The following is a 26,971-nucleotide window of genomic DNA, read 5'->3' on the forward strand; positions in this document are numbered from 1 at the left end:
CATGGACTGCAGCCCACCAGGCTCCTCAGTCCATGGGATTCTCCAGGCAAGAATACTGGAGTGGGTTGCTATTTCCTTCTCCAGGGGATCTTCCCGACCCAGGGATCGAACCCAGGTCTCCCACATTGGAGGCAGATGCTTTAACCTCTGAGCCACCAGGGAAGTTAACATGGAACAGAATAGAAAACAATAAATAGACCCACAAGTATATGGTCAATTACAATAAAGAAGCCAAAAATATACAATGGAAAATTTTATAACTACATGAAATGTGTGAAACTAGACCACTATCTTACACCATACACAATAGTTAACTTAAAATGGGTTAAAGCCTTAAATATAAGACCTGAAACCATAAAACCTCTAGAAGAAAACATAGACAGTGAGGTCCTTGACTTTGGTCTTGGCATTAAATTTTTAGACTGAATGGCTTAGCAGGTAAAGGAATCCACCTGCAATTCAGGAGACACAGTAGATACAGTTTCAATCCCTGGGTCAGGAAGATCCCCAGAGGATGAATGGTATCCCAGTCCAGTATTCTTGCCTGGAAAACCCCACGGACAGAGAAGGCTGCTAGGCTACAGTTCAGAGGATTGCAAAGAGTCGGACACAACTGCACACTGCATGCAAAAGTAAAGGCAACAAAAGCAAAAATAAGTGAGCTTCCATCAAACTAAAAAGCTGCACAATAAAGGAAATCATCCACAAAATGAAAAGGCATCCTACTGAATAGAAAGGCAAATATGTATCTAGTGAGGGGTTAGTATCTAAAATGTCAAAAGCAAACAACTCAATAGTAAATAAAATCTGATTTTAAAATGGGCAGAGGATCTAAATAGACATGTTTCTAGAGAAGACATGTAGATGGCAAATAGGCACATGAAAAGGTGTTCAACATCACTATCATGGAAATGCAAATCAAACTACATTGAAATATCAGCACACACCCACTAGGATGACTACTCTCAAAATTACAAAAGTTAACAAGTGTTGAAGAGGATGTGGAGAAAGGGAGTCCTTGTGCATTGTTGGTGGGAGTGTAAACTGGTACAGTCACGATGGAAAACATTATGGAGGTTCCTCAAGAAATTAAAAATTGAACTATGATATGGTCAGTGTAGTTGCTCAGTCGTGTCTGACTCTTTGCAACACCACAGACTGTAGCCTACCAGGCTTCTCTGTCCATGGGATTTTCCAGGCAATAGTACTGGAGTGGATTGCCATTTAAAGCTGATGGATATTTGTCTAGTGAACACAAAAACACTAATTTGAAAAGATGCATCCATTTTAATTGCAGAATTATTTACAAATTAGCCAACATACGAAAAGAACCTATATCCTGTGATAGATGAATGGGTAAAGAAGATGCAGTGTATGTGTATACAATAAAACACTACTCAGCCATAAACAAGGTAATTCTGCCATTTGTGACAACATGAATGGACCTTGAGGGTATCATGCTAAATGAAGTAAGTCAGAGAAAGACAAGTACCGTATGATTTCACATACATGCGGAATCTAAAAAAGAAATGAACAGAGAACAGACAAAGCAAAACCAAACTCATAGATGAACAGAAAAAACTGGTGATTAGATGACAAGAGGGCTGATAGTGAGCAAAATGATGAAAGTGGTCAGTTGTGTAGTGATGGATGGTAACTAGACTTACTGTGTTCATCACTTCATCAGTTCAGTTCAGTCGCTCAGTCGTGTCCAATTCTTTGCGACCCCATGAATCGCAGCATGCCAGGCCTCGCCATCCATCACCAACTCCCAGAGTTTACTCAAACTCATGCCCATCGAATCGGTGATGCCATCCAGCCATCTCATCCTCTGTCATCCCCTTCTCCTCCTGCCCCTAATCCCTCCCAGCATCAGAGTCTTTTCCAATGAGTCAACTCTTCGCCTGATGTGACCAAAATATTGGAGTTTCAGCTGTAGCATCAGTCCTTCCAATGAACACCCAGGACTGATCTCCTTCAGAATGGATTGGTTGGATCTCCTTGCAGTCCAAGGGACTCTCAAGAGTCTTCTCCAACACCACAGTTCAAAAGCATCAATTCTTCGGTGCTCAGCTTTCTTCACAGTCCTACTTTCCCATCCATACATGACCACTGGAAAAACCTTAGCCTTGACTAGATGGACCTTTGTTGGCAAAGTAATGTCTCTGCTTTTGAATATGCTGTCTAGGTTGGTCATAACTTTCCTTCCAAGGAGCAAGCGTCTTTTAATTTCATGGCTGCAATCACCATCTGCAGTGATTTTGGAGCCCCCCAAAATAAAGTGTGACTCTGTTTCCACTGTTTCTCCAATCTATTTTCCATGAACTGATGGGACCAGATGCCTTGATCTTAGTTTTCTGAATGTTGAGCTTGAAGTCAACTTTTTCACTCTCTTCTTTCACTTTCATCAAGAGGCTTTTTAGCTCCTCTTCACTTTCTGCCATAAGGGTGGTGTCACCTGCATATCTGAGGTTTTTGATATTTCTCCCAGCAATCATGATTCCAGCTTGGGCTTCTTCCAGCCCAGCGTTTCTCACGATGTACTCTGCATATAAGTTAAATAAGCAGAGTGACAATATACAGCCTTGACGTACTCTTTTTCCTATTTGGAACCAGTCTGTTGTTCCATGTCTAGTTTTAACTGTTGCTTCCTGACCTGCATGTAGGTTTCTCAAGAGGCAGGTCAGGTGGTCTGGTATTCCCATCTCTTGAAGAATTTTCCACAGTTTATTGTGATCCACACAGTCAAAGCCTTTGGCATAGTCAATAAAGCAGAAATAGCAAATTATTATGTTTATACCTGAAACATAGCATTAATTATATGTTAGTTTTACCTCAATAAAAGAAAAGTACTCAACAGGTTAAATTAAGTATACTAGACAGTGGTGACCCAGAATGATCTTTTCAAAGCAAAAATTTCTTTACAGAAGGAATACTGTTCATGTAAGTGAGATGTTGAACTCCCCTCCTCCAAAAAAACAAAGACCATCTCAAAATTAAAATCTAAAATATGAAACTAGAGAAACCTTTATCCATCCAAACTATGACAAATGAATAGAGGCAACAGTTTCAATGCAAATTTCCTTAAATCTACCTGCAGTTTTTGTGGAATGTAACTCTACACTTAAAATGCCCTTACAATACTCTCAAGGTCAGCTATAGTAAGTACATGATCAGCTAATCTTGGTTTGTTTTATTTTGTTTCAATGGTGGAGGTGAAATAGCTTTATTACTGAAATCAAAATGTAGCTATACTATCATTTTTATACCAAAAAATATATATAAAGAGAAGAATTAGATAAATGAAGTTTAGTAACAATCTTAATGGAAAAATAATGCATTATGTTACAGGATGTTGTAATAAAAAATTTGTAAATTGCACAATTAGAGATTAGCCATTCAGCCTCCTAATTAGTAGCCTGAGAGGTACTTGTACATAGCTGTTGCCTTAGGCTTATCAACAGGAGATTATAATTAAGATGCTTCCTGAAGATTTTTTTTAGCAGAATTAAATCTGACTTCAGTTTGTCTTCTAATTGTACTGGTTTCTTTTAATTAGTTCTGGGAACAATACTGACTTTCCTGACAAATCCATCATGATCTGCTTCCTGATTACCTCTTTAGCTTCATACCCTCTCACACTTTTTACATTTTATATCCTACCGTATTAACCAGAGTTAATGTATATTGAATATTTGATGTGCAACAGTCAGCGCATCTTAACTTTTAAGCCTCCCTAAAAACCTGAGATGGTAATTATCAGCTTTCATTTTATAGATGAGGAAACTGAGGCTTGGCAAACACGTGGTGATTAACCAAAATCATAGAGCTGGTATCTTTGAGGCAGGATTTATATCTAGACAATGCTATTCCAAGAACCCGTGTTCTTTAAAGACTACATGTAGTTTTCTAATAAATGATGTTTTTCTTCCGCTTGAAATGCCTTTGTAAGATAGTCATCATAAAAAACATTTAAGAATTCATGTGTGTGCTGTGCTTAGTCACTTAATCATGTCTGACTCTTTGTGACACCATGGACAGAGGAGCCTAGCAGGCTACATACAGTCCATGGGGATTCTGCAGGCAAGAATATTGGAGTGGGTTGCCATACCGTCCTCCAGGAGATGTTCTCAACCCAGGGATCAAACCCAGGTCGCCTGCATTGCAGGTGGATTCTTTACTGTCTGAGTCACCAGGTAAGCCCAAGAATACTGGAGTGGGTAGCCTATCCCTTCTCCAGCTGATCTTCCCGAGCCAAGAATCAAATCAGGGTCTCCTGCATTACAAGCAGATTGTTTACCAGCTGAGCTACCAGGGACACCTAAAAAATTCACGACTCAGTTTAAATGTGACTTAGATGTCTTCCTTGTTCTCCTTCCTAATAAACATACTATGCTACCACTGCATCTAACATGTGTAATACTGCACTGTCCATATACATAATTTTTGGCCTGTCTCTCTCCATTCAACTTTGAGCAACTTGAGGACTGATTTCTGCTCACTCATCTCTCAGTTCTCAGTTCCCTGCCCTTCATGTGATCAAGAAAATACTTGTTGAATTAAATTTAAGTAACACTTACAGTTGGAGAAGGCAATGGCACCCCACTCCAGTACTCTTGCCTGGAAAATCCCATGGATGGAGGAGCCTGGTAGGCTGCAGTCCATGGGGTTGCTAAGAGTCGGAAACGACTGAGCGACTTCCCTTTCACTTTTCACTTTCATGCATTGGAGAAGGAAATGGCAACCCACTCCAGTGTTCTTGCCTGGAGAATCCCAGGGACAGGGGAGCCTAGTGGGTTGCCGTCTATGGGGTCACACAGAGTCGGACACGACTGAAGCGACTTAGCAGCAGCAACACTTACAGTATTACTACATTGCTCTCTCTTTCCTGACTTCCTAAAATCCTTTCATCTCTCTCCATGCCCTCAAAGTTAAGCCTCTCAAGGGTTGTCTACATGTGGTGTCCTCGCCTCACCTCCCAGGCACTCCTGAAACTTTTCCTATCTGGCTTTTGCTACCACTACCGAAACAGCTTTCACTGAGGCCACCAATAAACTTTTCTCGCTAAATCCAGTGGACAGTTCATGTTTTACATGACTCTCAAGAGCATCTGACGATTGATCAAGCCTGAAATAGTCCTCAAAGCTTCTCTTACGTATTCTCCTATATACATCTGTCTTCTCAGCTTACTCTCAGTTCATAACAAATGATGTGTTTTTCTCAGTGTTCCATTCTTGCTCCTCATCTAACTTCTCTCCCTAGGTGATCTCATTCAAGCTCATAATTTACATTTCTATTTGTTTAGCTAAGGAATCTCACATTTTTATCTGTAGTTCACAACTTTCTCCTGGAATCTGGACTGATAGATACAACTGCCATATTCTTATTTCCATTTGGAATATCAAAGTGACCTTCAGTTCAGTTCAGTCGCTCAGTCATGTCCAACTCTTTGTGACCCCATGAATCGCAGCACGCCAGGCTTCCCTGTTCTTCACAATCTCCTGGAGTTCATTCAGACTCATGTCCATCGAGTCCATGATGCCATCTAGCCATCTCATCCTCGGTCGTCCCCTTCTCCTCCTGCCCCCAATCCCTCCCAGCATCAGAGTCTTTTCCAATGAGTCAACTCTTTGCATGAGGTGGCCAAAGTACTGGAGTTTCAGCTTTAGCATCATTCCTTCCAAAGAAATCCCAGGGCTGATCTCCTTCAGAATGGATCAGTTGGATCTCCTTGCAGCCCAAGGGACTCTCAAGAGTCTTCTCCAACACCACAGTTCAAAAGCATCCATTCTTCGGCGCTCAGCCTTCTTCACAGTCCAACTCTCACATCCATACATGACCACAGGAAAAACCATAGCCTTGACTAGACGGACCTTAGTCGGCAAAGTAATGTCTCTGCTTTTGAATATACTATCTAGGTTGGTCATAACTTTTCTTCCAAGGAGTAAGCGTCTTTTAATTTCATGTCTGCAGTCACCATCTGCAGTGATTTTGGAGCCCCAAAAAATAAAGTCTGACACTGTTTCCACTGTTTCCCCATCTACTTCCCATGAAGTGATGGGACCGGATGCCATGATCTTCGTTTTCTGACTGTTGAGCTTTAAGCCAACTTTTTCACTCTCCTCTTTCACTTTCATCAAGAGGCTTTTTAGTTCCTCTTCACTTTCTGCCATAAGGGTGGTGTCATCTGCATATCTGAGGTTATTGATATTTCTCCCGGCAATCTTGATTCCAGCTTGTGTTTCTTCCAGTCCAGCGTTTCTCATGATGTACTCTGCATATAAGTTAAATAAGCAGAGTGACAATATGCAGCCTTGACGTACTCCTTTCCTATTTGGAACCAGTCTGTTGTTCCATGTCCAGTTCTAACTGTTGCTTCCTGACCTGCACACAGATTTCTCAAGAGGCAGGTTAGATGGTCTGGTATTTGCATCTCCTTCAGAATTTTCCACAGTTTATTGTGATCCACAGAGTCAAAGGCTTTGGCATAGTCAATAAAGCAGAAACAGATGTTTTTCTGGAACTCTCTTGCTTTTTCCATGATCCAGTGGATGTTGGCAATTTGATCTCTGGTTCCTCTGCCTTTTCTAAAACCAGCTTGAACATCAGGAAGTTCACGGTTCATGTATTGCTGAAGCCTGGCTTGGAGAATTTTGAGCATTACTTTACTAGCATGTGAGATGAGTGCAATTGTGCGGTAGCTTGAGCATTCTTTGGCATTGCCTTTCTTTGGGATTGGAATGAAAACTGACCTTTTCCAGTCCTGTGGCCACTGCTGAGTTTTCCAAATTTGCTGGCATATTGAGTGCAGCACTTTCACACCATCATCTTTCAGGATTTGAAACAGCTCAACTGGAATTCCATCACCTCCACTAGCTTTGTTCATAGTGATGCTTTCTAAGGTCCACTTGACTTCACATTCCAAGATGTCTGGCTCTAGATTAGTGATCACATCATCATGATTATCTGGGTCATGAAGATCTTTTTTTGTACAGTTCTTCTGTGTATTCTTGCTACCTCTTCTTAATATCTTCTGCTTCTGTTAGGTCCATACCATTTCTGTCCTTTATCAAGCACACTTTGCATGAAATGTTCCCTTGGTATCTCTAATTTTCTTGAAGAGATCTCTAGTCTTTCCCATTCTGTTGTTTTCCTCGATTTCTTGCATTGATCGCTGAAGAAGGCTTTCTTATCTCTTCTTGCTATTCTTTAGAACTCTGCATTCAGATGCTTATATCTTTCCTTTCTCCTTTGCTTTTCGCCTCTCTTCTTTTCACAGCTATTTGTAAGGCCTCCCCAGACAGCCATTTTGCTTTTTTGCATTTCTTTTCCATGGAGATGGTCTTGATCCCTGTCTCCTGTATAATGTCATGAACCTCATTCCATAGTTCATCAGGCACTCTATCAATCAGATCTAGTCCCTTAAATCTATTTCTCACCTCCACTGTATAATCATAAGCGATTTGATTTAGGTCATACCTGAATGGTCTAGTGGTTTTCCCTACTTTCTTCAATTTGAGTCTGAATTTGGCAATAAGGAGTTCATGATCTGAGCCACAGTCAGTTCCTGGTCTTGTTTTTGTTGACTGTATAGAGCTTCTCCATCTTTGGCTGCATAGAATATAATCAATCTGATTTCAGTGTTGACCATCAGGTGATGTCCATGTGTAGAGTCTTCTCTTGTGTTGTTGGAAGAGGGTGTTTGCTATGACCAGTGCGTTTTCTTGACAAAACTCTATTAGTCTTTGCCCTGCTTCATTCCACATTCCAAGGCCAAATTTGCCTGTTACTCCAGGTGTTTCTTGACTTCCTACTTTTGCATTCCAGTCCCCTATAATGAAAAGGACATCTTTTTTGGGTGTTAGTTCTAAAAGGTCTTGTAGGTCTTCATAAAACCGTTCAACTTCAGCTTCTTCAGCATTACTGGTTGGGGCATAGACTTGAATAACTGTGATATTGAATGGTTTGCCTTGGAGACGAACAGAGATCATTCTGTCATTTTTGAGATTGCATCCAAGTACTGCATTTCGAACTCACAATGGAACTTATTTTCCTTATCTCTCCTCGGGGAACTACAGCAATAGCGATTACAACAACAACAAAATAAAAGACCCAGTTCTCTGCCGCTGTGAGAGTTTCCCTGGTGGCTCAGACTGTAAAGCATCTGCCTACAATGTGGCAGACCCGGGTTCAGTCCCTGGGTTGGGACGATCTCCTGGAGAAGGAAATGGCAACCCACTCTATTCTTGCCTGGAAAATCCCATGGATGGAGGAACCTGGTAAGCTACAGTCCTTGGGGTCCCAAAGAGTCGGACGCGACTGAATGACTTCACTTTGACTTTCTCTTCCTCTATAGTCCCTCAGCTCTAACAGTAGCATCACCTGATGCCTAGTGAAGTGCTCAATCTAGAGGCTCACTGGTTTGAGATTGAGGGTGGATACAAATGATAACTCGAATTCGGTTAGGTTACTTTTGTGCTGATTTACTTGTAAAGCAGTAAATCAAACTTAGTAAGCACATTGCTGCTACTGCTGCTAAGTCGCCTCACTCGTGTCCGACTGTCTGTGCGACCCCATAGACGGCAGCCCAGTAGGCTCCTCCATCCCTGGGATTCTCCAGGCAAGAACACTGGAGTGGGTTGCCATTTCCTTCTCCAATGCATGAAAGTGAAAAGTGAAAGTGAAGTCACTCGGTCGTGTCCAACTCTTAGCGACCCCATGGACGGTAGCCCACCAGGCTCCTCTGACAATGGGATTTTCCAGGCAAGAGTACTGGAGTAGATTGTCGTTTCCTTTTCCACAGTAAGCATAAAAATGAGCCAAATAGGCAGCTCAGTAGGATCATCTTCCCATTGGTTCCTTTGAATCTCATAAAGCCATAATGGTGGGCATCCTGACCACATTGAGAAAGATGTTCTCCAGATTGTTCCATTACTGAAGTGGAACACATTGCTTGGTGTCAGTAACCAACAATGCACTCAATGAGCCATGTCACCCAGGTGTAATGGGTAGGTTAAAGGCCTTGACTTTATTTTGACAAGCTTATTATTTCTTATTGTGACAAGCTCTTTTTATTAATGCCTGTATTGCAAAGCCTAGAGGATTTCCATTTATGTCTATTATTGATGCTTTTGAACTGTGGTGTTGGAGAAGACTCTTGAGAGTCCCTTGGACTGCAAGGAGATCCAACCAATCCATTCTGAAGGAGATCAGCCCTGGGATTTCTTTGGAAGGAATGATGCTAAAGCTGAAGCTCCAGTACTTTGGTCACCTCATGCGAAGAGTTGACTCATTGGAAAAGACTCTGATGCTGGGAGGGATTGGGGGTAGGAGGAGAAGGGGACGACAGAGGATGAGAAGGCTGGTTGGCATCACTGACTCGATGGACATGAGTCTGAGTGAACTCCAGGAGTTGGTGATGGACAGGGAGGCCGGGGCGTGCTGCAATTCATGGGGTTGCAAAGAGTCAGACACAACTGAGCGACTGAACTGAACTGAACTGAAAGTTCTTTCTAACAAAAGCAGAAGATATTAAGAAGAGGTGGCAAGAATACACAGAAGAACTGTACAAAAAGATCTTCATGAACTAGATAATCACAATGGTGTGATCACTCACCTAGAGCCACACATTCTGGAATGTGAAGTCAAGTGGACCTTAGAAAGCATCACTACGAATAAATCTAGTAGAGGTGATGGAATTCCAGATGAGCTATTTCAAATCCTGGAAGATGATGCTGAGAAAGTGCTGCACTCAATATGCCAGCAAATTTGGAAACCTCAACAGTGGTCACAGGACTGGCAAAGGTCAGTTTTCATTCCAATCCTAAAGAAAGGCAATGCCAAAGTGCTCAGACTACTGCACAATTGCACTCATCTCACAGGCTAATAAAGTAATGCTCAAAATTCTCCAAGCCAGGCTTCAGCACTACGTGAACCGTGAACTTCCTGATGTTCAAGCTGGTTTTAGAAAAGGCAGAGGAACCAGAGATCAAATTGCCAACATCCACTGGATCATGAAAAAAGGAAGAGTTCCAGAAAAACATCTGTTTCTGCTTTATTGACTATGCCAAAGCCTTTGACACAGATCACAATAAACTGTGGAAAATTCTTCAAGAGATGGGAATACCAGACCACCTGACCTGCCTCTTGAGAAACCTATATGCAGGTCAGGAAGCAACAGTTAGAACTGGACATGGAACAACAGACTGGTTCCAAATAGGAAAAAGAGTATGTCAAGGCTGTATATTGTCTCTCTGCTTATTTAACTTATATGCAGAGTACATCGTGAGAAACGCTGGGCTGGAAGAAGCCCAAGCTTGAATCAAGATTGTCAGGAGAAATATCAATAACCTCAGATATGCAGATGACATCACCTTTATGGCAGAAAGTGAAGAGGAACTAAAAAGCCTCTTGATGAAAGTGAAAGAGGAGAGTGAAAAAGTTGGCTTCAAGCTCGACATTCAGAAATTGAAGATCAAGGCCTCTGGTCCCATCAGTTCATGGAAAATAGATTGGAGAAACAATAGAAACAGCGTCAGACTTTATTTTGGGGGGCTCGAAAATCACTGGAGATGGTGATTACAGCCATGAAATTAATAGATGCTTGCTCCTTGGAAGGAAAGTTATGACCAACCTAGATAGCATGGTGAAAAGCAGAGACATTACTTTGCCAACAAAAGTCCGTCTAGTCAAGGCTAAGGTTTTTCCAGTGGTCATGTATAGATGTGAAAGTTGGAGTGTGAAGAAAGCTGAGTGCAGAAGAATTGATGCCTTTGAATTGCTGTGTTGTAGAAGACTCTTGAGAGTCTCTTGGACTGCAAGGAGATCCAACCAGTCCATTCTAAAGGAGATCAGTCCTGAGTGTTCATTGGAAGGACTGATGCTGACGCTGAAACTCCAGTACTTTCGCCACCTCATTCGAAGAGTTGACTCATTGGAAAAGACTCTGATGCTGGGAGGGATTGGGGGCAGGAGGAGAAGGGGACGACAGAGGATGAGAAGGCTGGATGGCATCACTGACTCAATGGACGTGAGTCTGAGTGAACTCCGGGAGTTGGTGATGGACAGGAAGGCTTGGCGTGCTGCAGTCCATGGGCTCGCAAAGAGTCGGACATGACTGAGCGACTGAACTGAACATAAGATCTTTCTGGAAATCTCTAACCACAATTGATAATTACTTTGGACCATTCCTCTTACCCTTGACACTCAAAGAATTACCAAGTCCTGTTGCTTCTTACTCCTAGTTCAGTTCAGTTCAGTTCAGTCCCTCAGTTGTCCCCGACTCTTTGCGACCCCATGAATTGCAACACACCAGGACCCCCTGTCCATCACCAATTCCCAGAGTTTACTCAAACTCTTGTCCATCGAGTCTGTGATGCCATCCAGCCATCTCATCCTGGGTCGTCCCCTTCTCCTCCTGCCCCCAATCCCTCCCAACATCAGAGTCTTTTCCAGTGAGTCAGCTCTTCTCATGAGGTGGCCAGAGTATTGGAGTTTCAGCTTTAGCATCAATCTTTCCAATAAGCATCTTTCAAATCCATCTACTTCTTTCACTATTTATCACCTGGATATCTGGTAACCCCACTTCCACTCTTTTAAATCTATAAAGCTGCCAAAGAGATGTTTTTAAATAGCAAATATATTTGCATCACTCTATTTTAGGGGAATTTTTTTGCCAAAGATTAGATGACATCCCTTTTTTCTTGTCAGAGACTTTTCTTTACAAGAAAGTAAAAATTTTCAGAACTTAGGGAGATCAGAAGTGGGTTTTTAGTTTAATTTTTGCCTTGATGAGTTTGTTTAAAGCCAAAGCATGACTTTCCACCTGTGTTACCCTATCACCTAACGCTAGATTGTTCCATTTCAAGGGGATTGTTGTTCAAATGAATTGTTTTGTTTCAGTATCTACAGACTGAAATAGATCCCAATTCACCACAACTCATTACAAGTTATACAAGTTAGACTGCCTCCTGTGTATTCGTGCTCACTTTTGTCTGACTCTATGCCACCCCTTGGACTGTAGCCCACCAGGCTCCTTTATCCATTGTTTTCTCCAGGGAAGAATACTGGAATGCATAGCCATTCCTTTCTGCAGGGGATCTTCCCAACCCAGGGACTGAACTCATGTCTCCTGCCTGGAAGGCTGAGTCTTTACCACTGAGCCACCTGAGAAGTCATATACAAGTTACATACTGATCCTTAAAAGTTTTAACTCAGCCGCTATATTTCCTCTGATGCAGATTATTTTTCCTTTGCCAGTTAGGTGACATTATTATAATAGAATTTTTCAGACTCTATAGGCCATTATCTTCACAGAGACACTGAGTGTAACATTAATTGAATTACACTGGTATAAATTTCTCAACCCCTTTGTTAATGTCCAGTATTTTCCTATTGTTAAAGGAGATGTTCAATAATGTTCAAATGTATCTTGAAAAGTAAAGCTAGAGATATATATTTACTAAAATCTGTAATGAGCAAGATTCAGCTTCTAGGCTGAACTCACTGTGGACTATTTAAAGGAGGGATGGTAACAAGTGAGGAAGTTACTAATTACTGCAACTGATGGGAAGAACAGAAGTGAACCTAATCTATGGCTAGTATCCCTGTACAGCTCACTGTGATATGACACACATGCAATCTGTTCTGAACAGTTGCATAGAGGGTTTCTAGCCCTGCTATCGATTGAGTTGCTTCCCACAGGAGAAAGTAGCTTCACACATTACAGGCAACAAACATGCAGAGAGCTATTGCAATTGAGATGCAACCAGTTGAAATTTTAGCAATACCTATGGGGACCATGTTGGAACAACAAAACTCAGTTGATGTAGGGATCTGAATGAACATTCAAGGAATAAATTCAGCTACATACCTTGGGACCTTAGTTCCTAGTTAACTCCTGTGGCTTGTCTTCACACCCACTTGGGTAAAGAAATTGACTCACCACCACCACACCTAGCCAAAGGAAGTTTGCTCAAACATCCCCTGATATATATTACTATTGAATGTTTTTCTACTGCTACAAAGAGAAAAACCAAAATTTCTAAACTATACTATAAGATTGTATGTGATTTGACCCCTACCAACTTTAACTTGTAAGTGTTAGTTGCTCAGTCTTGCCTGACTCTTTGCAACCCCATGGACTGTAGCCCACCAGTCTCCTCTGTCCATGAGATTTTCCAGGCAAGGATACTGGAGTGGGTTGCCATTTCCTTCACCAGGAGATCTTCCCAATCCAGAGATCTAACCCAGGTCTCCTGCACTGCAGGCAAGTTCTTTACTCACTAGGCTACAAAGGAAGCCTAACTTTACTAGCTTAATTTTCATGACCCTCCCTCCCACTGACCTATTCCAACTGCATTGGTCTCCTTTAAACAATACCATTTTCCATTTCTTAATAATTAACGTTGAGATAACTGAATAGCTGTATGGAAAAGGAAAAATTGAACATGTTCCTCACATCATAGTAGTTGGAACTTATATCACAGAAAAAGGATTAATAACTCTGCAAATAAAGAGCTTCTAAAAGAGATTTTTTTTTAATGACTAAGAAGTATAAACAGACGGTTCATGTCCATCCTGTGCGTGTGTGCGCAGTCATGTCTGACTCTGTGATCCATGGGCCTTTGCCTGCCAGGTTCCTCTGTTCGTGGGATTTCCCAGGCAAGAATGCTGGAGTGGGTTACCATTTCCTACTTCAGGGAATCTTCTGGACCCAGGGATCAAACCCACATCTCTCTTTTGCATCTCCAGCATTTTCAGGCAGATTCTGTACCCTGCACCACTTGAAAAGAGAAAATCAGGGAATTCTCTGGCAGTCCAGTGCTTAGGATTGTCACTGACAAGGGCATAGGTTCAATCCCTGGTCTAGGAATTAGAATCCCCAAAGCTGCACAGTGCAGGGGCAAACAAAGAAAAAGAAAATCAAATGGTCCTTGAGCATATGAAAAGATGCTCATAATTTTAAAAGATGCAAATCGTACCATAATGAATTATCATTTCTTATATATCTGGTAGGAAAAAACCCAAAAGCTTGACAAACATACTCTGTTGGCAAAGCTGTGAGAAACAGATATATCATACATTTCTGGTGGGAATGCCAAAACATAATCCATGTGGAGAAGAATGTGGGGATATTTAGCACAATTAAAATGAATTTTTGTTTGATGCAAAAATCCCACTTCTAGAAACATATCCCAAAGAAACACTAACAAAAACACAGAAAATTGTGTACACAAGGCTATTAATGATAGCACTCTTTGTAACAGCAGAAGACTAAGAGCACATATGCCTGTCATGAAATGACTGAAAATCATGCAAGGCTGAATAAAGCACTATGTCGTTTGCATATTTAAATATGAATAGTATGCAACTGTAATATGAGTAAAGACAGTATCTATATACTACTAAGGAACAATTACAAAGATATACAGGCTAAGCATGAAAAAAAGAAGCATGTTTTGAAAACAACCAAGTTGAGGGGAAAAAAAAAAAACCAACCACCAAGTATCTTTTCTCAAAGGAAGGGGAGGAATAATAATAAAGAGAAAAGTATTCATATATATTATTTTGAAGCAAAGAATAAATGAAAACTAGTAAAAATGGTTACCTTGAGGAGAGAGAGAAGATAGGAAAGAAGCTAGCCTTTTTAGAAAAGTACTTTATTCTGTGGCACAGGCTTTGGAAACAAAGCAAAGTACAAAAAAAATTTTTTTTAATTGAAATCAAAATAAGGCAAATCTAACTATATAGAAGGTGCTTGCCTCGTAGCTCAGATGGTAAAGAATCTGCCTGCAATGCAGACCTGGGTTCAATCCCTGGGTCAGGAAAATCATCCTGGAGACAGAAACGGCTACCCACTCAGTATTCTTGCCTGAGAAATACCATGGACAGAGGAGCCTGGCGGGCTACAGTCCGTGGGTCTCAAAGAGAAAAACGGTAAATTAACCACACACAAAAAATCATTCCAAATGTCTTTACAACGTAGAAGTTCATCTATATATCCCTACTGCGAAGTATCCTAGGGACAAAAATAACTGCAAAGAAATCTTAATCTCTTTTATAGATTTAGTAATAATATCCATATTGAATCTTTAGTAATAATATCTTTAGTAATAATATCCATATTGAATATATGTGTATATATATTTATTATTGGACCACATCAAATTTAATAGCATGTATATTTTGTTGGAACACATCAAGTGTGTAAAAATCCAATGTTCATAATATTTACAGCAACAGAATAAAAAGCCTTGTTGTTCCCTTTGGAGAATGCTAGGAAACAAACACATTATTCTGAGAACAGAAACTAAAGAGAATGAATAAAGTATTATCTTGCCTTTCCTAGAAGAATTTCACCTCAGGATAACATAAGGGAATAATTTATAAGGGAAAGTTTTTCTTTATAGATATATTCCAGTTCATGAATAAAGGAATAGTAAAATTAAAATATTACCAGTCTGTGCGGTATAGCACAAGGAACTATATTCAATACCTTATAATAAACTGTAAAGGAAAATATATGTATCTAGCTGAATCAGTTCAGAGATGATTTCTCTATTTGAAAGACTTGTGTGTGGCAAGCCAAACTCATCTTCCGATGACTTGTCTTCCTCCTTTTGAAGTCCCAGGCCCCTACCTGTGTCTCCTTGGCTGAAGAGGACACAGCCTTATATTAGCCTCAATTTCCTAACAGATTTTGAGTGTCATTGTCTCTGAGGGGCTCTTGTACATATATGTTTAAATGTGTTTTTATCCTATTATTCTGTCTTATTTAATTATTAGACCAACCCAAGAACCTAGAAATTTTTTCACCCCTACAAGAAATACATAGAATTAATAAATGTTTTCTTTTAAAATTAAGTCTACCATGAATTATTTTACTCATCCTGTGTCTAGGGTGCTCCAGACATTTAAGTTGAAAGATGAGTAGCAATTAATTTCAACACAATTGACATTTTCCCAAAGAAACCTTCCCTGCATTCCCAGATTAGGTCAGCATTGTGTAGTACTTTAAGTTACCCCTTTTGATGTTAAAATAATGGTAACTAAATAATTAATTAGGCGAGTAGTTGTTTAAAGCCCTCTGCCCTGGTAATAAGCCCTGTGAAATCAAGCACTGTCCATTTCTGCCTCATCATTACATCGCTGGCAGATTACACACAGTAGGCAATGTAGTATATTTTTATTAAATGAATAAAATGTCATGTCCCTGTGTAAGAAGAACGGATTCTCAAGTTTGATGAAATGCTAAGGACTTGCAAGGAGACAATAGCCCTGGAGTTAAACCTTTAACTCCTCATTTACTGTTTGAGACTGAGTAAATTACTTACACTGTAAAAACTAAGAATTTCTATAAAATTAAGAAGTGTTGGGAGTATTTCAATAATGCATTTAAACTTTCTGGAGGGACTTCCCTGGTGGCTCAGTGGTAAAGAATCTGCCTGCTAATACAGGAGACATAGGTTTGATTCCTGGTCCAGGAAGATCCCACATGCCATGGAGCAACTAAGCATATGGGCCACAACTACTAAGCCTGTGCTCTAGAGCCTGGGAGCCGCGACTACTGAAGCCCTCTTGCCCTAAAGCCTGTACTTTGCAACAAGAGAAGCCACTGCAACAAGAGGCTCTTGCACCACAAGAGAGTAGCCCCCTCTGCAACTAGAGAAAAGCAGGAGCAGCCACTAAGACCCAGCACAGCCATTAGTAAATAACTCTTAATAAAACCCCAAGAAACCGCTTCTGGAGCCCAGAAGTATCAAAAAACCATTAACTATCATTTAGCTATTCATTTATTCAGTAAATATTTTTATGTGGCAGAAACTGTTCAGGGAACCAAACATTTCATGGTGAAGGAGAAACATTATCACTGCCCTCCTGGGATATATTTCAATAAAGGAGAAATTAGGAAGTAGGTAAATGAATACTGTAATCTCAGGCAAGTATAGGCACAATAAAGTATAATAGGAATTATTTTAAATAGAATAACTTGAAAATAGCCCTTTTAGAAGCAATATCAGGAAAAAAGGAGGGGAATATACAATGTAACAATGTAGAAGGAGAAGGGATGGTAAAGAAATTAGCTTCTCCATAATAAACTATTATGATTGTGGATTTATTTATTTTCCATTACAGTTCTATCAATTTTTTTTTTTTTTGCTTTATATATATTGAGGCTGTTATTCAGAGGACACAGAAATAAAATTGTGATCTCTTCCTGTTGATCATTTCAACATTACAAAGTGAACTGCTCACAATATTTTTTTCATGAACATTTATCTATTAATATTGCCCAACCAGCTTTCGATTGGTCAGTATTCTCACAGTATATTCTCTGTCCTTGGAATTTTCCAGGCAAGAATACTGGAATGGGTTGCCATTTACTTCTCCAGGGCATCTTCCCAACCCAGGAATCAAAACCACGTCTCCTGTGTTTCTTAGCATTGGCAGGCAGATTCTTTACCACTGTGCTGGCTTGGGGGTATATTTCTGCCAGTGAAAATGTTAGTTGCTCTTCGTGTCCCACTCTTTGTAACTGCATGGATAGTAGCCCACCAGGCTCCTCTATCCATGGAATTCTCCTGACAAGAATACTGGGGTGGGCTGCCATTCCCTTCTCCAGCGGATCTTCCTGACCCAGGGATCGAACTTAGGTCTCTTCTACATTGCAGGCAGATTTTTTACCAACTAAGCCACCTCATAAGACTTCTCTGTATACAAATTTTTCATATTTTTTATTGTGAGACACGTTTCCCCTAGCACAGTGTTTATCTCATAGTTGGCACTCAGAGAATATTTGTTGAATAAATGAATGTGTTGACTGATGACACCACTACATATCGATTGTTAGAGAATTTAAGGGCTCATGTACATAGTGGTTATTGAGTGTTTTATTGGACCAACTGCATGACACTTTCAAATTTATGCAAACAGCACCCCTTTTAAACAGCTCTTTAGAACTTTTGACTACAGGGCCCTCTCTTCCACCACCCTGCTCATTTGGGGAGGCATTTCCTTGTGCTAAGCCACAAGACAACTCTGGGGAAGAGAGGCTGGGGGTGGGGGGGCAGGTATAAATAGATCCTGTCATTTTCTATGTTAAGGAACTGGGTTCGGTGGTAATTTGCCTACGGTTAGCCAACACTCCCCCTCTTTCCTTCCTGTAACACACCTCTTGCAAACAGCAAAGTAATTTTAAAATTCTGTTTTGGTTATCATATTTTCCACAACAAGTGGTGAAGTCCTGAGGCAAAAATGAGCCCCGATGTGCCTTGGAGAAAAGTAAGCAAGTGGAAGAAGGATAGTTGAGCACTGCTTTTATCGTTGCTGTTGGTAGGGAATTAAACTGACCCTTTACTTGATATCATCTTTCTAGTCTCAGGAACAAACAGTGCATTTTCTGGTCCCTGTTGTTCCTCTAGAATGCCCTTTCTCTCCCCACTTATGCAAATCTTACTGCTTCCTTCAGCATCAGTTACGATTTACTGACGATGCTTTATCCTTATACAAGGTCTAAGGTATGGATCTTGATCTCCAGAAGTTTGTAGTTCAGGTATGTGGATGAAACATTTATTACACATGAAAAATGTTAACTATAATAAATGACTATGTGTTGTTGGTTAGTCGCTAAGTCATGTCCAACTCTTTGTAACCCCCTAAATTGTAGCCCACCAAGCTCCTCTGTTCATGGTATTTTCCAGGCAAGAATACTGAAGTGTTTTGCCATTTCCTTCTCCAGAGGATCTTGCCAACCCAGGGACTGAACCCATGTCCGCTGCATTGCAAGCAGTCTCTTGCATTGCAGGCAGATTATTTACCACTGAGCAACCTTTTGGGTGTCAACTGAATGGTTTGGATGAAACATTAAAGGAGTTAAGGAATCTGAGAAAAGTCAGGGAAGAAGGCTCTCATAAAAGAAAGAAGTGAGTTGGCAATTTGAGGATTATCAAGATCTAGACAGTGGGGATTCCTTTGAGAAAAAAATCAAGAACAAAACTATTCAAGAAAGAATGCTTACGGAATAGTCTAAAAATAATGACTAGAGTTATGGCTGGATTTGGGGATTTGGGAGAAAAGTAGTAACTTGGAAAAAGGATAGGTTATCCCCAGGGCAACAAATGGCAACCAGAATTGGGAGGGAGGTGATTCAATCAATAAATCGAAGGAGCAAGAACATTGTTATGTCAGCAAAGGAAGCCATCTAAGGATTTTTTGGAGGTAAGAAGCATGATTAGAGCAATATTTTACTAAGTGAAAATTCCATGAGGATTCAGGATAAATTGAACTACTGAAGGCCAAAGAATCATTGCTGTGCTTTAGCTATTAAATTAGCATAAACATGGTAACTGTTAACGGAAAGGAAAGTAGAGACAAAAAGTATTAAGGAAGAATTGATGAGACATAGCTCTGCACATTAAAGGGAAATAAAACGAAAGAAAAAGCCTGCCTCATGTTTTGAAACATGATGACACAGAAATGAAGGCACTATTATTAGAAAAGGGGGAAAACTAGAATCAAGAAAAATGAGTTTAGTTTTGTAATATTTTTAAAGAACAAAAATTCAACTGAGTCAATATAAGCATCAAACTGGCTTTATCAAACAATCCATGAATCAGGCAGCATCCTATAGTAAACAGGTAGGAGCTCCCTTGAGTTATGGAAAAGGAAAGGTTTTTAAAGGCAGAAAGAGGGTGGAAACTGAAAATTATTAACAAACAATGCAGTTTTAGACAGGATCTCCTTTTTAAGGGGAGAGAAAGTACCTATTGGCCAAATTGCTTCAGTTAGTGCTGACAGGTAATTCCAGGCTGACTGGTTAAAGATCACATTCCAAGGGAGTTGAGACAGCAATTAGATTAGGTATTAAGTCTTGATTTGGTGACATGGACTTAGCATAAATAACTCTATTTGGGGACTATTGTTCCTTTTTTAAAACATTGAGTTTCATGAAGTCTTCCTCAACTGTCCCAATCTGCTTTGAGCGTCCCAAAACCCAGTGACTTTACAGCAAGGATTTCTTATGCCAATTCTGAGTTGGTTGGATGGCTCCTCTGTCAATTCTGCTGACCCACTCATGCAGCTGCATATTTGCAAGAATGGCTGTTCTTGCAAGAATGCTGTAATTTGCAAGACTGGATGTTCGACACTGGCTGTTAACTAGGGGGTCTCAGGTCTCCTGAGAATGTACTGCATCCTATGGTGGGGTAGACTGGCTCTAATATGGTAGACATAGCCAGCATTCCAGTAGGGCAGAAACAGTCTGTCATTGAAATTTCTTGCCTTAATTGTTTCCAAAGTTTCCAAAGTCCACCTAACAGTCAGGAACCATTGTCATGACCCAGTCTCCTCTTTCCTTGCAAAGTGAACTTGATACTTAAAATGATACCATTTAAAAAGTTTATTTTTTATACTTAGGGCCTTGAAAGGCAGGCTTCTTTCAATTGAAGTGTTACCTGTATTGGGGTTTAGACTACGTCACTCCAAAATGTACCTCAATAGCATATTGATTATTTTGAATCAAGTTGCTAAAGAAATGGCCAATGCAAGGGGGCCACTCTAACTCTCCTCTCTGTCTCCCTGAAAGCAGGAAATAAATGTCTCATGTGAAGAATGCCCTTCTTTCACCTGGAGGCAGAAGGACATTCTTATCTCCTGAGGCAGGAAATTGGGGCTGAGAAGCCTGTGTAAATAAACTTGATGACTTTGAAAATTTACTACCCCAAGCCCAAACTCAGTTCAGATTCTTCACTAATGGGGCGCCCCAAACCTAAGTTTCTTTGTCCGGTCAATTCCTCACAAATTTATTGTCTCTTTGTATAAAAAGTATAAAAGTTGCCTGTTTTCATCACTTCTTAGGTGTCATTTATATGGGACCACCATGTGCATGAATTAAATTGTGTTCTTTTTTCTCCTATGAATCAGTCTTGTGTCAATTTTATTATTACTCCAGTTATAAGAATACAAGAAGAGAAGAGGAAACTTCCCACTCCCCAACACATGCATTCAATACACGTGAACTTTCAGATGTTCAAGCTGATTTTAGAAAAGGCAGAGGAACCAGAGATCAAATTGCCAACATCCGCTGGATCATCAAAAAAGCAAGAGAGTTCCAGAAAAACATCTATTTCTGCTTTACGGACTATGCCAAAGTCTTTGACTGTGTGGATCACGATAAACTGTGGAAAATTCTGAAAGAGATGGGGATTTCAGACCACCTGACCTACTACCTCTTGAGAAACCTATATGCAGGTCAGGAAGCAACAGTTAGTACTGGACATGGAACAACAGACTTGTTCCAAATAGGGAAAGGAGTATGTCAAGGCTGTATATTGTCACCCTGCTTGTTTAACTTATATGTAGAGTACATATGAGAAATGCTGGGCTGGAAGAAGCACAAGCTGGAATGAAGATTGCTGGGACAAATATCAAAAACCTCAGATACGCAGATGACACCACCCTTATGGCAGAAAGTGAGGAACTAAAAAGCCTCTTGATGAAAGTGAAAGAGGAGAGTGAAAAAGTTGGCTTAAAGCTCAACATTCAGAAAACTAAGATCATGGCATCTGGTCCCATCACTTCATGGCAAATAGACAGGGAAACTGTGGCTGACTTTATTTTGGGGGGCACCAAAATCACTGCAGATGGTGATTGCAGCCATGAAATTAAAAGACGCTTACTCCTTGGAAGGAAAGTTATGACCAACCTAGATAGCATATTCAAAAGCAGAGACATCACTTTGCCAACAAAGGTCCATCTAGTTAAGGCTATGGTTTTTCCACTAATCATGTATGGATGTGAGAGTTGGACTATAAAGCAAGCTGAGTGCTGAAGAATTAATGCTGTTGAACTGCGGTGTTGGAGAAGACTCTTGAGAGTCCCTTGGACTGCATGGAGATCCAACCAGTCCATTCTAAATGAGATCGGTCCTGGGTGTTCTTTGGAAGGACTGAAGTTGAAGCTAAAATTCCAAAGCTTTGGCCACCTGATGTGAAGAGCTGACTCATTTGAAAAGAGCCTGATGCTGGGAAAGATTGAGGGCAGGAGGAGAAGGGGATGACAGAGGATGAGATGGCTGGATGGCATCACCGACTCAATGGACATGAGTTTGGGTAAGCTCCGGGAGTTGGTGATGGACAGGGAGGCCTGGCGTGCTGCGGTTCATGGGATTGCAGAGTTGGACATGACTGAGCAACTGAACTGAACTGAACACTCACATGCAAAAATTTTCATGATGTAGAGAAAGATATAAAGACAAAAACATCCTTCATACTCTTTCCTTAGACCATACAGCTTTGGAGTGCCTTGAATTTTAATGACAGTGTATCAGAACTGTCTCTTTCCAGATAAAAGAGATAGTCACATGACCATGTTAAAGTCTAATGTTTCAAAAGTCCCTGTCATCCATAACTTTCTCCACTTTCTGTTTTTCTGACTCAGAAAGAGAAATGATGGTTTGAGATGTTCCCTGAAGATTAGCAATTCTGTGAAAAATAAGTAGAGATTAGCAAAGTGTGGACATCTCAGTTAATGACTTCAATTATTACAGGCTTGGAGTGATGATGCATCTTTAACGAAGCTGTGAGGAGAAAATAGCTGGTGAATGGCATCTAGAACTTACCTGAAAAATTTTTTGCTTGGGGTCAAATAGAAAAATAAGTAAGAGATTGATGTCATTCTTAGCATAGGATACTTTTGTTTTGAAGCTTCATTATATAACAAGCTCAAACATAATAGTTCTTTCAAATACTTTTTATGGTAAAAATCATAATGAACAGAATCAAAGACTCATTTCAGCTCTTTTCTCTTCTCACCTAGGATGTAGCCTATGCACAGAGAAGAATATATTTATGCGTTCATCACATGGTGATGGTAACTGAAATCACAGAAACAGTGTCTAGGAGAAAATACATTCCTTGTCCTTTGGGTGCTTCACACCTTTTTTTTTTTTTTAATCATTCTTTTTTACATGGTTACAAAAGTCACAATATTTTTGCTTAAAACATCTGATCCTCTGCATAATATAATGGAAACTTAGGGAAAGCTTTGGATTTCCAATATTCTAAACACACAAACTCGAAAGCATGAATAGATAATTTACTCACTCTGTGAAATTTAGAAACTGATCTAGAAACTCAGCTGACTTAAGCTGGGGAAGAGCCTGTCTAGAGCTTTTGATCAGATTCGTCACTTAGGATATTCCAAAAATCCTTTCTCATTCTATCTTGCTCCCCTTTCATATATCTTTTTCTTCTGGAAAAAGCAAAATCAATGCCCCAGTGTTCCAGATAGCTGGCACCTGATTTTAATGTGCCACAAAAGAAGTGGATATTTTTTAAAAGTAAACTTTGAGTTTCAAGGTGAAATTTTCAGGTTTGCATGCAGTTGTAAGAGTAACAAAGAGCTCCCACACACCCTTTACCCAGTTTCCCCAAATAGTAAGCTGTTGTTTAGTCAGTAAGTCATCCCCGACCCTTTACAATCCCATGACTGCAGCGCATCAGGCTCCCCTGTTCTTCACTACCTCCGGGAGTTTGCTAGATTCATGCCCATTGAGTCAGTGATGCTATCCAATCATCTCATCCTCTATCACCCCCTTTTCCTCCTGCCCTCAATCTTTCCCAGCATCAGGGTCTTTTCCAATAGTAAGTAGCATCTTACAAAACTCTAGTGCAATAATACAGATATCGCTGGATATTGTTAGCACTCCCCCAAAATATTTTATTGTTATTTAATGGTTTCGCTAAATTAGCCCAAAATGAACTCACTGGTCAGCAAGGATAACCCACACATGCTAACACTTGCCACCATCATTGTCTAACCAATGGAAATTCAGAATTGTGCTGGAAGAATTGGATTTAGTCATATAAATCACAATGAATGAAATGAATTATGTAGTTGTGAATAATTCAAGTTTAATTCCACTAAAGAAAGGGTTCTTTTTCAGAATCTGGGGGAAAGTACTAAGAAAAACCGTAGATGTTCTTTATTTGTTGGGTTCTTTTCAAAATATACTCCCCATTCTGATAAACTTCCATGGGTAGTGGTATGGTTGACAAAATTCTCAAATGGTCCCCAAATATCCCACTGACAGGTTGTGCATTACCTGATAATTGCTGGGACTGCGAATCTGATGAATTTTCCTCTTGTGATTATGTTGTTACAAGGAAGAGGTGACCTTAAGGTAGGGAGATTATCTGGATGGACCTGACCTAATTATATCGAATCTTTCAAAGTAGAGCATTTTGGGGCTTCCCTGGTGATCTAGTGGTTAAGAATCCACCTTACAATGCAGGGGACACTGGTTCCATCCCTGGTCCAGGAGGATTCCACCTGTGTTGGGGCAGCTAAGCTCAGGTACCAAAACTACGTGCAGCATCTACTGAAGCCAGGATGCCCTAGAGCCCATGTCTGCAACAAGAGAAACCACCATAAGAGAAAGAACAAGCACCACAACTGGAGAGTAGCCCCTGCTTGCCACCACTAGTGGAAAGCCCACATGCAGCAATGAAGATCCAGGGCAGTCAATAATAAATAAGTAAATATAAATGTGGTAGTTAGTGGCTAAGTCGTGGCCAACTCTTGTGACCCCATGAACTGTAGCCCACCAGGTTCCTCTATCCATGGGATTTTCCAGGCAAGAATATTGGAGTGGGTTGCCATTTCCTTCCCCAGGGGATCTTCCTGACCCAGGGATTGCAAGCAGATTTATTTATATTTAAATATAAATAAATGTTTTTTTAAAAGTAGAGCATTTTCTCTGGCTAGTTTAAGAAGGGGACCTTTGAGAACTGTCTGGCTTCGCATGTTGTGAAGTGGTAATGGTGGCCCTGCAGAAGGGGGCTAAGGACAGCCTCTAGCTCCTGGGAACTAGTTCCTCTAGGTCCTCTAGCTCCTGGCTGACAGCCAGCAAGCCAAGGGGACCTCCGTCTTAGAAGAACAGCAAGGAACTGAATGCGGCCAACTACACCAATGAACTTGGAAGTTGATTTTCCTGTAGAGCCTCCAGGCAAAAATCTCAGTCCATATGACACTTTGGTTTCAGGTTCGTAATATCCTGAACAGAGAGCCTGGCCACACCATGTTGGACTTCTGGTGACACAGAAGATGCAAAAGAAACTTGGATCACTCTGTAATAATCCATTACAATTTGGTAATGACCACCCTCTTTGAGAATTTGCATGCTAACATTATATCATGAAGCTAGAGGATAACAAAGATTTATGACAAAAGAAAACTAGGAATAAATAAATTGCCATGTGGCCCTGACTCATGTTGGAATCATATTCAGAGGTACCAAGCCCAGCCCAGCCACATTCAATTCATTATTGTCATAAATAAAAATGTCTGGTCTCAGGCACATAGGTCACGTCTAAGCATGTGTCTTACTATATAAGAAACTTAGAAACTCCTGTTAAACCTCAAATTACTTAATCATTTCACTTCCTCTTGCTTTGATGCTTCATTTGTTTCCCTGCACAAAGCAGATTTCTCATAGTTGTCAAGGCAACCACTGCCTCCATCTGTATTCATGGGGTATTTAGGAAAAAGCCCACTTCTTGCCTGTTTAATTTTTATCTTTTTTCTGGCTAGGAAGACAAATTTAGCTGAATTTTAAACTTAATAACCATGACACATGATTTTAATATGACCATCAGTTCAGTTCAGTTCAGTCACTCAGTCATGTCCAACTCTTTACAACCCCATGAACCGCAGCACTCCAGGCTTCCCTGTCCAACACCAACTCTCAGAGTCCACCCAAACCCATGTCCATTGTGTCGGTGATGCCATCCAACCATCTGATCCTCTGTTGTCCCCTTCTCTTCCTGCCCTCAATCTTTCCCAGCGTCAGGCTCTTTTCAAATGAGTCAGCTCTTTGCATCAGGTGGCCAAAGTATTGGAGTTTCAACTTCAACATCAGGCTCTCCAATGAACACCCAGGACTGGTCTCCTTTAGGGTGGACTGGTTGGATCTCCTTGTAGTCCAAGGGACTCTCAAGAGTCTTCTCCAACACCACAGTTCAAAAGCATCAATTCCTCAGTGCTCAGCTTGCTTTATAGTCGAACTATCACATCCGTACATGACCACTGGAAAAGCCATAGCCTTGACTAGATGGACTTTTGTTGGCAAAGTAATGTCTCTGCTTTTGAATATGCTGTCTAGGTTGCTCATAACTTTCCTTCCAAAAAGCAAGCGTCTTTTAATTTCATGGCTGCAATCACCATCTACAGTGATTTTGCAGCCCAGAAAAATAAAGTCAGTGACTATTTGCCCATCTATTTGCCATGAAGTGATGGGACTGGATGCCATGATCTTAGTTTTCTGAATGTTGAGCTTTAAGCCAACTTTTCACTCTCCTCTTTCACTTTCATCAAGAGGCTCTTTAGTTCTTCTTCACTTTCTGCCATAAGGGTGGTATCATCTGCATATCTGAGGTTATTGATATTTTTCCTGGCAATCTTGATTCTAGCTTGTGCTTCGCCAAGCCAGCATTTCTCATGATGTACTCTGCATATAAGTTAAATAAGCAGGGTGACGGTATGTAGCCTTGACATACTCCTTTTCCTCTTTGGAACCAGTCTCTTTTTCCATGTCCAGTTCTAACTGTTGCTTCCCGACCTGCAAGCAGGTTTCTCCAGAGGCAGGTCAGGTGGTCTGCTATTCCCATCTCTTTCAGAATTTTCCACAGTTTATTGTGATCCACACAGTCAAAGGCTTTGGCATAGTCAATAAAGCAGAAATAGATGTTTTTCTGGAACTCTCTTGCTTTTTCAATAATCCAGAGGATGTTGGCAATTTGATCTCTGGTTCTTCTGCTTTTTCTCAAACCAGCTTGAAGATCTGGAAGTTCATGGTTCATGTATTGCTGAAGCCTGGCTTGGAGAATTTTGAACATTACTTTACTAGCATGTGAGATGAGTACAATTGTGCGGTAGTTTGAGCACTTTGGCATTGCCTTTCTTTGGGACTGGA

This window comes from Oryx dammah, unplaced genomic scaffold (assembly GCF_014754425.2).
Source record: "Oryx dammah isolate SB20612 unplaced genomic scaffold, SCBI_Odam_1.1 HiC_scaffold_29, whole genome shotgun sequence".
Classification (NCBI taxonomy): Eukaryota; Metazoa; Chordata; class Mammalia; order Artiodactyla; family Bovidae; genus Oryx; species Oryx dammah.